The 3,037-nt window shown below is 48.8% G+C and overlaps 9 non-coding genes and 1 pseudogene across 9 annotated transcripts; all 10 read right to left on the reverse strand.

Moving 5' to 3' along the window:
• On the reverse strand, positions 1-96 carry LOC118347149 (annotated as a pseudogene; the record flags this gene model as incomplete).
• A 189-nt stretch (positions 97-285) lies between these two features.
• On the reverse strand, positions 286-404 carry LOC118347151. Its single transcript, XR_004800397.1, has one exon. It is a non-coding gene; the product is annotated as a 5S ribosomal RNA (ribosomal RNA).
• Positions 405-588: 184 nt separating this feature from the next.
• On the reverse strand, positions 589-707 carry LOC118347153. The gene has a single exon (XR_004800399.1). It is a non-coding gene; the product is annotated as a 5S ribosomal RNA (ribosomal RNA).
• A 189-nt stretch (positions 708-896) lies between these two features.
• On the reverse strand, positions 897-1,015 carry LOC118347148. The gene has a single exon (XR_004800395.1). It is a non-coding gene; the product is annotated as a 5S ribosomal RNA (ribosomal RNA).
• A 184-nt stretch (positions 1,016-1,199) lies between these two features.
• On the reverse strand, positions 1,200-1,317 carry LOC118347146. Its single transcript, XR_004800393.1, has one exon. It is a non-coding gene; the product is annotated as a 5S ribosomal RNA (ribosomal RNA).
• A 189-nt stretch (positions 1,318-1,506) lies between these two features.
• On the reverse strand, positions 1,507-1,625 carry LOC118347152. Its single transcript, XR_004800398.1, has one exon. It is a non-coding gene; the product is annotated as a 5S ribosomal RNA (ribosomal RNA).
• A 189-nt stretch (positions 1,626-1,814) lies between these two features.
• LOC118347144 lies at positions 1,815-1,933 on the reverse strand. Its single transcript, XR_004800391.1, has one exon. It is a non-coding gene; the product is annotated as a 5S ribosomal RNA (ribosomal RNA).
• Positions 1,934-2,122: 189 nt separating this feature from the next.
• LOC118347150 lies at positions 2,123-2,241 on the reverse strand. The gene has a single exon (XR_004800396.1). It is a non-coding gene; the product is annotated as a 5S ribosomal RNA (ribosomal RNA).
• Positions 2,242-2,430: 189 nt separating this feature from the next.
• Positions 2,431-2,549, reverse strand: LOC118347147. Its single transcript, XR_004800394.1, has one exon. It is a non-coding gene; the product is annotated as a 5S ribosomal RNA (ribosomal RNA).
• A 189-nt stretch (positions 2,550-2,738) lies between these two features.
• LOC118347145 lies at positions 2,739-2,857 on the reverse strand. Its single transcript, XR_004800392.1, has one exon. It is a non-coding gene; the product is annotated as a 5S ribosomal RNA (ribosomal RNA).
• Between the last annotated feature and the right edge of the window lie 180 nt (positions 2,858-3,037).

The raw sequence follows: 3,037 nt of genomic DNA on the forward strand, positions 1-3,037 counted from the left end.
CAGGAGGTCACCATCCTAGTACTACTCTCACCCAAGCACGCTTAACTGCGGAGTTCTGATGGGATCCGGTGCATTAGTGCTGGTATGATCGCACCCATCAAACTAATTACTTAAAATTCAAATAATCCTTGAGCGACATACTAGCGTCCTTCCGATCCCAATCAAATCGGAGATCTGATCCAAACCCATAGCTACGCGATGGGCAGGGCGAGATTTTCCCAAAAATCCACTCCCGAGTGGTCCTTCTTGTCAATTTATCTCGCAAGGCGGAAAAAACAAAAACGAGGGGTGCAACACGAGGACTTCCCCGGAGGTCACCCATCCTAGTACTACTCTCGCCCAAGCACGCTTAACTGCGGAGTTCTGATGGGATCCGGTGCATTAGTGCTGGTATGATCGCACCCATCAAACAAATTACTTAAAATTCATATAATCCTTGAGCGACATACTAGCGTCCTTCCGATCCCAATCCAATCGGAGATCTGATCCAAACCCATGGCTACGCGATGGGCAGGGCAGGGCCACTACTCAAATCACAAGTGGTCCTTCTTGTCAATTTATCTCGCAAGGCGGAGAAAACAAAAACGAGGGGTGCAACACGAGAACTTCCCAGGAGGTCACCCATCCTAGTACTACTCTCGCCCAAGCACGCTTAACTGCGGAGTTCTGATGGGATCAGGTGCATTAGTGCTGGTATGATCGCACCCATCAAACTAATTACTTAAAATTCATATAATCCTTGAGCGACATACTAGCGTCCTTCCGATCCCAATCCAAACGGAGATCTGATCCAAACCCATGGCTACGCGATGGGCAGGGCGAGATTTTCCCAAAAATCCACTCCAGAGTGCTCCTTCTTGTCAATTTATCTCGCAAGGCGGAAAAAACAAAAACGAGGGGTGCAACACGAGGACTTCCCAGGAGGTCACCCATCCTAGTACTACTCTCGCCAAAGCACGCTTAACTGCGGAGTTCTGATGGGGTCCGGTGCATTAGTGCTGGTATGATCGCACCCATCAAACTAAATACTTAAAATTCAAATAATCCTTGAGCGACATACTAGCGTCCTTGGAATCCCAATCAGCGGAGATCGATCCAAACCCATGGCTTCACAGCGATAGGCGAGATTTTCCCAAAAATCCACCCCCGAGTGGTCCTTCTTGTCAATTTATCTCGCAAGGCGGAGAAAACAAAAACGAGGGGTGCAACACGAGGACTTCCAGGAGGTCACCCATCCTAGTACTACTCTCGCCCAAGCACGCTTAACTGCGGAGTTCTGATGGGATCCGGTGCATTAGTGCTGGTATGATCGCACCCATCAAACTAATTACTTAAAATTCATATAATCCTTGGGCGACATACTAGCGTCCTTCCGATCCCAATCCAAACGGAGATCTGATCCAAACCCATGGCTACGCGATGGGCAGGGCGAGATTTTCCCAAAAATCCACTCCCGAGTGCTCCTTCTTGTCAATTTATCTCGCAAGGCCGAAAAAACAAAAACGAGGGGTGCAACACGAGGACTTCCCAGGAGGTCACCCATCCTAGTACTACTCTCACCCAAGCACGCTTAACTGCGGAGTTCTGATGGGATCCGGTGCATTAGTGCTGGTATGATCGCACCCATCAAACTAATTACTTAAAATTCATATAATCCTTGAGCGACATACTAGCGTCCTTCCGATCCCAATCCAAACGGAGATCTGATCCAAACCCATGGCTACGCGATGGGCAGGGCGAGATTTTCCCAAAAATCCACTCCCGAGTGGTCCTTCTTGTCAATTTATCTCGCAAGGCGGAAAAAACAAAAACGAGGGGTGCAACACGAGGACTTCCCAGGAGGTCACCCATCCTAGTACTACTCTCGCCCAAGCACGCTTAACTGCGGAGTTCTGATGGGATCCGGTGCATTAGTGCTGGTATGATCGCACCCATCAAACTAATTACTTAAAATTCATATAATCCTTGAGCGACATACTAGCGTCCTTCCGATCCCAATCCAAACGGAGATCTGATCCAAACCCATGGCTACGCGATGGGCAGGGCGAGATTTTCCCAAAAATCCACTCCCGAGTGCTCCTTCTTGTCAATTTATCTCGCAAGGCGGAAAAAACAAAAACGAGGGGTGCAACACGAGGACTTCCCAGGAGGTCACCCATCCTAGTACTACTCTCGCCCAAGCACGCTTAACTGCGGAGTTCTGATGGGATCCGGTGCATTAGTGCTGGTATGATCGCACCCATCAAACTAAATACTTAAAATTCAAATAATCCTTGAGCGACATACTAGCGTCCTTCCGATCCCAATCCAATCGGAGATCTGATCCAAACCCATGGCTACGCGATGGGCAGGGCGAGATTTTCCGAAAAATCCACTCCCGAGTGGTCCTTCTTGTCAATTTATCTCGCAAGGCGGAAAAAAAATCAACGAGGGGTGCAACACGAGGACTTCCCAGGAGGTCACCTATCCTAGTACTACTCTCGCCCAAGCACGCTTAACTGCGGAGTTCTGATGGGATCCGGTGCATTAGTGCTGGTATGATCGCACCTATCAAACTAAATACTTAAAATTCAAATAATCCTTGAGCGACATACTAGCGTCCTTCCGATCCCAATCCAAACGGAGATCTGATCCAAACCCATGGCTACGCGATGGGCAGGGCGAGATTTCCCGAAAAATCCACTCCCGAGAGGTCCTTCTTGTCAATTTATCTCGCAAGGCGGAAAAAACAAAAACGAGGGGTGCAACACGAGGACTTCCCAGGAGGTCACCCATCCTAGCACTACTCTCGCCCAAGCACGCTTAACTGCGGAGTTCTGATGGGATCCGGTGCATTAGTGCTGGTATGATCGCACCCATCAAACTAATTACTTAAAATTCATATAATCCTTGAGTGACATACTAGCGTCCTTCCGATCCCAATCCAAATGGAGATCTGATCCAAACCCATGGCTACGCGATGGGCAGGGCGAGATTTCCCGAAAAATCCACTCCCGAGTGGTCCTTCTTGTCAATTTATCTCGCAAGGCGGAAAAAA

Source organism: Juglans regia, unplaced genomic scaffold (genome assembly GCF_001411555.2).
Source record: "Juglans regia cultivar Chandler unplaced genomic scaffold, Walnut 2.0 Scaffold_836, whole genome shotgun sequence".
NCBI lineage: Eukaryota > Viridiplantae > Streptophyta > Magnoliopsida > Fagales > Juglandaceae > Juglans > Juglans regia.